This window comes from Triticum aestivum, chromosome 4D (genome assembly GCF_018294505.1).
Source record: "Triticum aestivum cultivar Chinese Spring chromosome 4D, IWGSC CS RefSeq v2.1, whole genome shotgun sequence".
Lineage (NCBI taxonomy): Eukaryota > Viridiplantae > Streptophyta > Magnoliopsida > Poales > Poaceae > Triticum > Triticum aestivum.
The window spans coordinates 511,559,042-511,572,249 of NC_057805.1; positions in this window are offsets into that span (position 1 = coordinate 511,559,042).

A 13,208-nucleotide genomic window follows, 5' to 3' on the forward strand; every position below is an offset into this window, starting at 1 on the left:
GAAGGTTGCGTTAGTTACAGATTACTACAGACTGTTCTGTTTTTGATAGATTCTGTTTTTCGTGTGTTGTTTGCTTATTTTGAGGAATCTATGGCTAGTAAAAGAGTTTATAAACCATAGAGAAGTTGGAATAAAGTAGGTTTAACACCAATATAAATAAAGAATGAGTTCATTACAGTACCTTGAAGTGGTGTTTTGTTTTCTTTCGCTAACGGAGCTCACAAGATTTTCTGTTAAGTTTTGTGTTGTGAAGTTTTCAAGTTTGGATAAAAGATTTGATGGATTACGGAACAAGGATTGGCAAGAGCCTAAGCTTGGGGATGCCCATGGCACCCCAAGATAATCTAAGGACACATAAAAGCCAAAGCTTGGGGATGCCCTGGAAGGCATCCCCTCTTTCGTCTTCATCCATCGGTAACTTTACTTGGAGCTATATTTGTATGCACCGCATGATATTTGTTTTGCTTGGAGCGTCTTTTATAATTTGAGTCTTTGTTTGTTAGTTTACCACAATCATCCTTGCTGTACACACCTTCGTGAGAGAGACACACATGATTCGGAATTTATTAGAATACTCTATGTGCTTCACTTATATCTTTTGAGCTATATAGTTTTTGCTCTAGTGCTTCACTTATATCTTTTAGAGCACGGTGGTGATTTGTTTTATAGAAACTATTGTTCTCTCATGCTTCACTTATATTATTTTGAGAGTCCTACAAAACAGCATGATAATTTGCTTTAATTATGATAGGCATCCAAGATTAGTAAAAAAAGTCTTTTGAGTGTGTTGAATACTATGAGAAGTTTGATGCTTGATAATTGTTTTGATATATGAAGATGGTAGTATTAGAGTCATGCTAGTTGAGTAGTTGTGAATTTTAGAAATACTTGTGTTAAAGTTTGTGATTCCCGTAGCATGCACGTATGGTGAACCGTTATGTGATGAAGTCGGAGCATGATTTATTTATTGATTGTCTTCCTTATGAGTGGCGGTCGGGGACGAGCGATGGTCTTTTCCTACCAATCTATCCCCCTAGGAGCATGCACGTAATACTTTGCTTTGATAACTTGTAGATTTTTGCAACAAGTATATGAGTTCTTTATGACTAATGTTGAGTCCATGGATTATACGCACTCTCATCCTTCCACAATTGCTAGCCTCTCTAATACCGCGCACTTTTCGCCGGTATCATACACCCACCATATACCTTCCTCAAAACAGCCACCATACCTACCTATCATGGCATTTCCATAGCCATTCGGAGATATATTGCCATGCAACTTACCACCGTTCCATTTACTATGACATGCTCCATCATTGTCATATTGCTTTGCATGATCATGTAGTTGACATCGTATTTGTGGCAAAGCCACTGTTCATAATTCTTTCATACATGTCACTCTTGATTCATTGCATATCCCGGTACACCGCCGGAGGCATCCACATAGAGTCATATTCTGTTCTAAGTTTTGAGTTGTAATTCTTGAGTTGTAAAGAAAATAAAAGTGTGATGATCATCATTATTAGAGCATTGTCCCAAGTGAGGAAAGGATGATGGAGACTATGATTCCCCCACAAGTCGGGATGAGACTCCGGACTAAATAAAAACAGAAAGGCCATAAAAAATAGTAAAGGCCAAACAAAAAAATGAGAGAAAAAGAGAGAAGAGACAATGCTACTATCCTTTTACCACACTTGTGCTTCAAAGTAGCACCATGATCTTCATGATAGAGAGTCTCCTATGATATCACTTTCATATACTAGTGGGAAATTTTCATTATAGAACTTGGCTTGTATATTCCAATGATGGGCTTCCTCAAAATTCCCTAGGTCTTCGTGAGCAAGCGAGTTGGATGCACACCCACTTAGTTTCTTTTGTTGAGCTTTCATATATACTTATAGCTCTAGTGCATCCGTTGCATGGCAATCCCTACTCACTCACATAGATATCTATTGATGGGCATCTCCATAGCCCGTTGATACGCCTAGTTGATGTGAGACTATCTTCTCCTTTTTTTGTCTTCTCCACAACCACCATTCTATTCCACATATAGTGCTATGTCCATGGCTCACGCTCATGTATTGCGTGAAGATTGAAAAGGTTGAGAACACCAAAAGTATGAAACAATTGCTTGGCTTGTCATCGGGGTTGTGCATGATTAAATACTTTGCGTGATGAAGATAGAGCATAGCCAGAATATATGATTTTGTAGGGATAACTTTGTTTGGCAATGTTATTTTGAGAAGACGTAATTGCTTAGTTAGTATGCTTGAAGTATTATTATTTTTATGTCAATATTGAAATTTTATCTTGAATCTTTCGGATCTGAACATTCATACCACAATTAAGAGAATTACATTGAAAACTATGCCAAGTAGCATTCCACATCAAAAATTCTATTTTTATCCTTTACCTACTCGAGGACGAGCAGCAATTAAGCTTGGGGATGCTTCATACGTCTCCAACGTATCTATAATTTTTGATTGTTCCATGCTATATTATATTCTGTTTTGGATGTTTAATGGGCTTTATTATGAACTTTTATATTATTTTTGGGACTAACCTATTAACCGGAGGCCCAACCCAAATTGCTGTTTTTTGGCTATTTCAGTGTTTCGCAGAAAAAGAATATCAATCGGAGTCCAAACGGAATGAAACCTTCGGGAACGTGATTTTCGGAACAAACATGATCCAGAGGACTTGGAGTCTACGTAAAGCAATCAACGAGGAGAGCACGAGGCAGGGGGGGCGCCTACCCCCCTCCCAGGCGGGCCCTTCACCCTCGTGGGGCCCACGTTGCTCCACCGACATACTTCTTCCTCCTATATACACCTACGTACCCCCAAACCATCAGTGGCATCCACGAAAACCTAATTCCACTGCCGCAACCTTTTGTACCCATGAGATCCCATCTTGGGGCCTTTTCCGGCGCTCCGCCGGAGGGGGCATTGATCACGGAGGGCTTCTACATCAACACCATAGCCTCTCCGATGATGTGTGAGTAGTTTACCTCAGACCTTCGGGTCCATAGTTATTAGCTAGATGGCTTCTTCTCTCTTTGGATCTCAATACAAAGTTCTCCTCGATTCTCTTGGAGATCTATTCGATGTAATCTTCTTTTGTGGTGTGTTTGTCGAGACCGATGAATTGTTGGTTTATGATCAAGTTTACCTATGAACAATATTTGAATCTCCTCTGAATTCTTTTATGTATGATTGGTTATCTTTGCAAGTCTCTTTGAATTATCAGTTTGGTTTGGCCTACTAGATTGATCTTTCTTGCAATGGGAGAAGTGCTTAGCTTTGAGTTCAATCTTGCGGTGTCCTTGCCCAGTGACAGCAGGGGCAGCAAGGCACGTATTGTATTGTTGCCATCGAGGATAACAAGATGGGGTTTATATCATATTGCATGAGTTTATCCCTTTACATCATGTCATCTTACTTAAAGCGTTACTCTGTTCTTATGATCTTAATACTCTAGATGCATGCTGGATAGCGGTAAAATCCCAATTTCATCCGGAACTATTCCGATGTCCAAATATAGGCTTCCAATATATCGATATTTATGTCTCGACCATTTTGAGACTCCTCGTCATGTCCATGATCATATCCAGGACTCCGAACTACATTCAGTTCATCAAAACACATAAACTCATATTACCGATCGTCACCGAACGTTAAGCGTGCGGACCCTACGGATTCGAGAACTTTGTAGACATGACCGAGACATGTCTCCGGTCAATAGCCAATAGCGGAACCTGGACGCTCATATTGGCTCCTACATATTCTACGAAGATCTTTATCGGTCAAACCGCATAACAACATACGTTGTTCCCTTTGTCATCGGTATGTTACTTGTCCGAGATTCGATCGTCGGTATCTCAATACCTAGTTCAATCTCGTTACCGGCAAGTCTCTTTACTCGTTCTGTAATGCATCATCCCGCAACTAACTCATTAGTTGCATTGCTTGCAAGGCTTATAGTGATGTGCATTACCGAGAGGGCCCAGAGATACCTCTCCGACATGACAAATCCTAATCTTGATCTATGCCAACTCAACAAGTACCATCGGAGACACCTGTAGAGCACCTTTATAATCACCCAGTTACGTTGTGACGTTTGGTAGCACACAAAGTGTTCCTCCGATATTCGGGAGTTGCATAATCTCATAGTCATAAGAACATGTATAAGTCATGAAGAAAGCAATAGCAATATACTAAACGATCAAATGCTAAGCTAACGAAATGGGTCAAGTCAATCACATCATTCTCTAGTGATGTGATCCCATTAATCAAATGACAACTCATGTCTATGGCTAGGAAACTTAACCATCTTTGATTCAACGAGCTAGTGAAGTAGAGGCATACTAGTGACACTTCGTTTGTCTATGTATTCACACATGTACTAAGTTTCCAGTTAATACAATTCTAGCATGAATAATAAACATTTATCATGATATAAGGAAACATAAATAACAACTTTATTATTGCCTCTAGGGCATATTTCCTTCACCGCCTCCACCGTACGGCGCCCCGGCGCCGACGTACGGCGCCCCGCCTCACCGCCTTCATGGGACAATGCCCACATTCTCAACGCCACCATGACCAAAATGTCGCTCCAGGATCCGCGGGCTGGCAAGTGGTACCTCGACACCGGTGCATCAAGCCACATCACCAATGACGGAGGTAACTTGAGCTCGTCTTGGTTTTCTTCAAAGTATCCTTCCATCTTAGTTGGTGACGGCTCCTACATGCCCGTCTTTGCCACCGACTCCACCTCTCTCCCACCCCTCCCCTTCTCCCTCAACCACATTCTTTTTGCACCTTATGTTGTCAAAAACTTGCTCTTTGTTCGCCAGTTCACAACTGACAATTCTGTTTCTGTGGAATTTGACCCTTATGGCTTTCTTGTGAAGGATCTGGCGAGCAGGACCCCTGTCATGAGGTCAAATAGTTCCACCGGGCTGTACCCGTTTTTGGCGAGTCTCCAACAGCTCTCTCCGTGGACATAGGCGATCTGTGGCACCGGCGTTTAGGGCATGCTACCTCTTGAGCACTGCGTTGGTTTTCCCTTGAAGAGGAAAGGATGATGCAGCAAAGTAGCGTAAGTATTTCCCTCAGTTTTTGAGAACCAAGGTAACAATCCAGTAGGACGCACCTACACAAACAAATAAGAACCTCGCAACCAACGAGATAAAGGGTTTGTCAATCCCTTCACGGTCACTTACAAGAGTGAGATCTGATAGATATGATAGGATAATATTTTTGGTATTTTTATGGTAAAGAGAAATAAAGATGCAAAGTAAAATAAAAGGCAATAGAAATAGCTAAGTGTTGGAAGATTAATATGATGGAGAATAGACCCGGGGGCCATAGGTTTCACTAGTGGCTTCTCTCAAGAGCATAAGTATTATGGTGGGTGAACAAATTACTGTCGAGCAATTGATAGAATTGAGCATAGTTATGAGAATATCTAGGTATGATCATGTATATAGGCATCACATCCGTGACAAGTAGACCTACTCCTGCCTGCATCTACTATTATTACTCCACACATCGACCGCTATCCAGCATGCATCTAGAGTATTAAGATCATAAGAGCAGAGTAACGCTTTAAGCAAGATGACATGATGTAGAGGAATAAACACATGCAATATGATATAAACCCCATCTTGTTATCCTTGATGGCAACAATACAATACGTGCCTTGCTGCCCCTGCCGTCACTGGGAAAGGACACCGCAAGATTGAACCCAAAGCTAAGCACTTCTCCCATTACAAGAAAGATCAATCTAGTAGGCCAAACCAAACTGATAATTTGAAGAGACTTGCAAAGATAACCAATCATACATAAAAGAATTCAGAGAAGATTCAAATATTGTTCATAGATGATCTTGATCATAAACCCACAATTCATTGGTCCCGACAAACACACCGCAAAAGAAGATTACATCGAATATATCTCCAAGAGAATCGATGAGAACTTTGTATTGAGATCCAAAGAGAGAGAAGAAGACATCTAGCTAATAACTATGGACCCGAAGGTCTGAGGTAAACTACTCACACATCATCGGAGAGGCTATGGTGTTGATGTAGAAGCCCTCCGTGATCAATGCCCCCTCCAGCAGGACGCCGGAAAAGGCCCCAAGATGGGATCTCATGGGTACAGAAGGTTGCGGCGGTGGAATTAGGTTTTCGTGGATGCCTCTGATGGTTTGGGGGTACCACTAGTGCAGAACCGGGCTTTAGCGCCGGTTCGTAAGGGCCTTTAGTGCCGGTTCTGCAACCGGCACTAAAGAGTGGAGACTAAAGCCCCCCCCCCCTTTACTACCGGTTCGGCACGAACCGGCGCTGAAGTGCCACCACGTGGCACGAGCCAGGCCTGGGTGCTGGTAGACCATTAGTACCGGTTGGTAGCACCAACCGGTACTAAATGTTTGGGGGGGCTTTGGTTTTAATTTTTATTTTTCCATTAATTTTGTGTTTCCTATTTAATTCTTTTTTGTTTGCTGGTATTTTACGATACTACATATTGTACACGTTATGCATATATATAAATAGATTTTCTCGTAGAACCGATCATATATATATATAATCGAATGTCTCACAACCACCATTAATTATTCACACATACACATGTATATATATACAATTTCTCCTACATGTTGCCTTGGTGCCTTCGGAGCACGATGACAAGTTGTACATGGGGGCGGTAGCGGGTAATAGTATTCTCCTTTGGGATCTATGACCTGGTCGAGCAAAAATCCCGCTATTTCCTCTTGAAGTGCTCGTATGCGCTCCTCTGATAGGAGCTGGTCCCGCACCTCTTTGAACTGTTAAGAAGGAGATCAATATGCATGTGTATTAGTTGTGTGACTAGATATCGACAATCATGTAAGATTTGTGAATAGTGTTCTGGCAAACGTACCCAGTCCTGTCTATCAGATCTGCTCCTTTCGGACGCCATCATGCGAATGTTCTCGCAAACGTAGTATGCACACACTTCAGTCCCCGGTGCTTGCTTCAGGGCCTTTACGAGAATAGAATTTAATCAGATAATAATTAATCAAGCATGTTAATTAATTAATGGTATTGAAACAAGAATTAAAGAGATGGTAGCTAGCTAGCTAGTACTACTTAATTACTTACCTTGGGTCGATACCAACATAGCTTTTGTCGCCATTTTCCTGGAGTCACCTTGATGTACTTTGCCCAAGCCCTGCCCGCCGGCAAAGAAAATTAATAAAGGGGTTATTAAAAATAGTTCATATCAGGAAATGACGAACTAAATAGGCCGAGATATAGTTAATAATGATTGAAATTACCTGTTGACTATCCCCTTCACGATGCTGTAGTCACTATCTTTTTTAAGTAGTGAGTCCAGTACTTCAACTTTTCCTTCGTCAACTTTAATGTCTAACAAGATCCAGTGGAAGCTGCATGCGCATACGTTTGCATGTATAAATTAAGCGGGCATGTGCATAACACTAATCAACTATAACCCTAAACCCTATACACTTATTAACATCTAGCTAGTAAGCAAAAACAGAATTTGTAGTACAAGACAGTGTGACTCACTCGAAGTTGTAAGGAAGTAGTATATCTTCATTGCTATTGAGGCGCTTCAAGAACTCTACCATGTTTTTCTCTACATCTTGTCTACACCATTCCAATTTCCATGTGTATTCATTAACGGTATTTGGGTCAATGAACCCAATGCCATAGCATCCAGCTTTTTTCATTTCATACATCTTCATCCTGCATAATACCACAGAAAAGAATATATAGTGAGGATATATAATTACAGGTAATTAATGATCAATCAATGAGCACTAGAGCTAGCTTGAGACTTAAATTACAGAAAGAAATCACTTACAGACAGTAGCAACTGACGATAGATTTGTCGAGTGCATCTTGATTGAATAACTGAAATAGTTCTGAATACTCAACAGACAGAGCTTTCTCATGGAAGTAATGCTCCTCCTTGACATTCACCATGAGGGTCCCTCGATTGGAAATCTTGGTAATGTTCATGTACCACTGATGCAATTCATACATTCTCGTTGGGAGGTTCTTGACCTCGTCTGGCTCGACCAAAGGTTGGCCCCGGACATATTTCCGTTTTATTTCCTCCTCTCTAAGCGGAGACATGGGCTCGATCTCGAGGAGTTGTCCAACAGTGATCTTGAGCATTTCAGCCTGCATTATATGCTCCTCGGTTATTACCACATCGCCCAGCTCGGGAACGTAAACGGTTTGCCCACAATAATATTGGGCGCGCGTACTCTCATGTGTTGTTGGCACAACAAGCGGGGGGGGTCGATTGCGCCGCCTGTTCTCCCAGCTGGGGAACGGTTTTCCCGCATTTTTTGACAGCTGCTTGTTGGCTCGAGCTCGAGCTCGCTTCTTTCTGTAGTCGTGCTCGATGTGCCTTCCTGATTTGGCGCTCATAGTCTGAGTCAACAGGCTTGGGAGCTGGTGGTCTAGCCATACGAATGAAGTGGTCAATCTTTTCCTCAGGCACTTTCTCCCTCGGCGGCGTTGCCGGTTTCGGTCGAAAATGAGCGTCCACTTCGGCCCGCACTATTGCATCGTTTTGCTCCTCGGTCATGTCGTAAGGCCTCTGAGGAAGAGGAGCGAGGCTGCTTGGACCATATTTATATCGCTTGTCTCCGCCTGTACTTTCTGTACTACCTCGACTCGTACCGCTACGCACCATAGCTGCGGCGTGTCTCTTCTGCGATTGCTTAGGCGGCGGAGACGGCTGACGTGGCTTAGTTGGAGCAGGAGGAGTGGCCTGACGCTGTGCCGGACTTGAAGCAGGAGGTGTGGCCTGACACGGTGTCGGACTTGAAGCAGGAGGTGTGGCCTGACGCTGTGCCGGACTTGAAGCAGGAGGTGTGGCCTGACACGGTGTCAGACTTGAAACAGGAGGAGTGGCCTGACGCTGTGCCGGACTTGAAGCAGGAGTCTGCTCACGCGTTCGTGGACTTGGAGGAGCGGGAGTCTGCTGACACGGTGGCGGACTTCGAGGAGGAGTCGGCAGACGCGGTGTCGGTGGACTTCGAAAGATGATGCAATCCTTTCTCCATAGGATGATACGATGTATGGCCTCTCCCAGTGTGTGCTCGTCGTCACCTCCAGGAATGTCAAGATCTAGCCCCGAATATGGGTCCACCACCTCATCAACCAAGACACGAGCATAGCCCTCTGGAATCGGGGCGCAATGGAAGGTTGCTTCGGGGGTAATTGTAAAAGCAACGGCGTCCGCCACCTTCATGGATATGTTCTTCATTTTGAAGTGTAGCTCACAGTTAGTGTTCTCTATGATGTCATCCACAGGGTATGTATCCAGCAGTGCGTCGCCCGGGGCGGAACCAACGCTGCTTCTCGGCATGGATGGGACGGTGCTATCCAATGCTGGATGATCATCCGCTTGCTGCTGCCGCTGCTGAGACCCCCTTTCCTGGCTAAGTGAGTCGATCTGCTGCTGCTGCTGCTGGAATTTGAGTGCCAAGTCCGCGTGCCTTGCTTCTAGGCCTTGAAGGCGTTCCGCGTCCTGCTTCCTCTGCTCCTCCTCCAGCTTCCTCTTCTTCTCCTCCTCCATCTTCTTTCTTGCACGGGTCCTGTAGTCGTCGTTCCATTCCGAAAAGCCCTCATACCAGGGAATAACGCCCTTGCCTCGTGTTCTTCCCGGGTGTTCAGGATTTCCCAGGGCGCGCGTAAGCTCGTCGTTCTCTCTGTTGGGCGTGAACACCCCCTTTCGAGCATCTTCTATTGCGTCAAGTAACTTTTGTTCTGCTCCTTTTAGACTTGCCTTCTTCGAAACCAGGCCTGTCTTCGGGTCCAACGCCCCCCCATGCGCATAGAACCAAGTTCTGCACCTGGGGGGCCAGCTCCTAGTAACCGGAGTGACCCCTGCATCCTCCATCTCTTGCTCAGACTTATCCCACTTAGGCATTGCCACCGCGTAGCCACCTGGACCCAGCCTATGGAACTGCGTCTTTTTTGCGGCATTGGCCTTGTTTTTTCTCGACCGTTCCTTAGATAATTCTGATTCCTTGAATTTCACGAAAGCGGGCCAGTGTTCTCTTTGCTTCTCCAGTGTTCCCTTGAATTCTGGAGTCTTCCTTTCTGCAGCGAGGTAGTTGGCCCATACAGTTTTCTTGTGGGTGTTGAATGCAATTGCCATCTTCTTAAGAGCAGCGTCCTTGACTTTCTGCACATCTGCATCAGTGAAATAATCTGGTAGGGTGAAATGTTCCATCAGAGATTCCCAAAGCTTTTGTTTTGCTCTGTCGTCGACCCAAGTAACATCTGGGCGTTTAGTTTTTGGCTCTTTCCATTCTTGAATGGAGATCGGGAGTTGGTCCTTCACAAGAACTCCGCACTGACGAACGAACTTGTTCGCAATGTTCTTAGGCGTGAGGGGTTCGCCACTAGCTTTGATGGAATCGATGTTGTACTTTACACCCTCCTTCAACTTTTTGCCCGGGCCGCGCTTTGTCCTGCTGTCTGTAGAAGCAGATTTGCTCGATCCGGAGGGCTGAAAGAAGAAAGATCGATTCGTTAATATATCTTCAAATAAAAAAACATGTGATGATCACTAGATGCCTGCTTATATAAATATACCTCGCCGGTAGTCTTTGTTATTTCAAGATCAACATTGTATTCGTCATCATAATCATTGTCTGCGTCATCATAATCATAATCATAGTTCATGACTTCATCAGCTCGGTCGTCGAGATCGAATATCTTATCATCACCCTCCCCGGTATTGTTCAGATATTGGGAGCCGTCATTTGCTTCATTCAGATCATCTGGCCTGCTAGGGCTGCGTATGATCTCGAACAGGGCCTCTTCTCCCTCTCTGCCGGTATTGTCCGCCATAGCTTTTATTTAACTAATACAGAAGAAATATAAAACAATTTAGTATTCAAATTACAATGCATGGATGCAATCAATAAGGAAAAACTGAATCATATAGTACATAATATGCATCGTCTCGAATAATATATAATCTCGAATACATCGTCTCGAATAATATATAATCTCGAATACATCGTCTCGAATAATATATAATCTCGAATACATCGTCTCGAATAATATATAATCTCGAATACATCACTGGCTAGGTAGCTAATAAAGATCGAATACTATAGAAGAATCTAGGCCACTCGCGGTTCCTGGGGCGCGGGCGGTGGACACCCAAAGACAAGGAACCATCACAGGATCATATCTCCGGTCATCTGCCCAAAGAACCTGCCAGGTATTGGAGAACCTGACGTCCATAGCAGCCATGTAGCGATGGACGTGCTCGTCCTCCTCCCTGACACGACGACGCACCACCTCCGGCGGGGCCGGCTCCCTCTGCACCGAATGTGGCCCACGCGAACGCCACCAAAGGAGATCAGGGTCGACGACGGGACCCGAGGCCGGGTTCCTCACCAAGCGTCGCGCCCCTCCAGGTAGCACCTCCCAGTGCCAGCCCGGCGGAGCCCAATCCCGGACATGGGTCCTCTGAAGCAGGACGTCGTCGCGAACGGGTCGACGGCGAGGATGCGGGCCGGGCATCGTTGACAACAAATACTATATGCCGCAAAAGTAAAGTAACATTTTTTAAATGATTGGATTGTGATTTATTATATGCAAATTCTAAATTTTATAACTAAAAATATAATAAACTAAAAAAACATCGACCATATCTAAAACTAACATTTCTAACATTTCTATAACTAAAATTGTATAACTAATTTTTCTTTAACATTTCTATATAACAAACATTTCTATAACATTAATACAGAAAAAACTAACATTTCTATATATAACTAACATTTCTATATAACTAACATTCTATAACATTAATACAGAAAAAACTAAAAAAAACTAAAAACTAATAACTAATAACAGAAAAACTAAAAACTAAAAACAGAAAAACTAAAAACTAAAAACAGAACAAAAATTGTGTATGTGTGTGTGTATGGTGTGTGTGTGTGTGTATGGTGTGTGTGTATGTGTGTGTATGTGTTGTGTGTGCAGGCGACGGCGACGACGAGCCAAGGCGACGGCGCCGGCGGCGCGCGCGGCGGCTTCGATTGGAGGGAGAGGAGAGGGGGTACAGAGCCTCACAGCGCGGGCGAGGTCGAGGTGACGGCGACGGCGACATGGGCCGGTGCAGGGACGGGGACGCGGGCCGGTGCGGGGATGGGGACGAGCCGGCAACACGGACGGCGTGACGAGGACGGAGGCGGCGCGGAGTCGACGGGGACGGCGCGATGACGGCGGCGACGGCGCGGGACGGGGCGGCGGCGATGAGGCAGAGAGAAGTGGGAGGAAACTGACGAAATTTTCGTAAGTGTTGTTTATATAGGAGGGGCCTTTAGTACCGGTTGGAGCCACCAACCGGTACTAAAGGTCGATTTTGGCCAGGCCAAGCGGCGGGAAGCGCACCCATTTAGTATCGGGTGGTGGCTGCAACCGGTACTAAAGGCCCCCCCCTTTAGTACCGGTTGGAGCGACCACCCGGTACTAAAGGGGGTGCGCTGGCGCAGGTGCGGTGCGGGCAGGTTTAGTCCCACCTCGCTAGCCGAAGGGCGCCCACACGTGCTTATAAGCCCCGTCGTGGCAGCTGTCTCGAGCTCCTCTCTATTGCAGGCCTTCTGGGCCTACCTGTTCTGTGCTGCCCTGTGGGCCTATTGGGCCTTTGCGGGCCTGCATCCTGGCCCAACAACAGGTTGGGTTTCTAGTCGTATGCAGGCCGCTTTGGCCCAGTAGGCGGGCTTTTTATTTTCTTATTTTTTTGCTTTATTTATTTTTGTTTTATTTATTTTTGAGTTATTTTTTGCTGTATTTAGAGTTTCTTTGTGAATATTTTTGCTTTAGGTACAAAAAAGTACAAACTTTCTATTAGTGCCGGTAGTTTACAAATTTGAATTGTTTACATTTTGAATTATTTGAAATTTGTGTGAATCACTAGTTTGTGAATAACTTAACTTTGAAAATAGATTTTCAGTGATTCTTTTATCTTATGTTTAATATTAGTGTGTTTTATCATTATATTCAATTTGGTAATGCTTAGGTTATTTAAAAAATGAAATGCCTTTGTAACGGATGAGTTTTCGTCCGAAACCCTGATACTTCGAAAGAGATTGTCCATTTTGTACACGAAGTGCATCCAGTTTTTGCGGTAACCCTCTCTACTTTTTTGC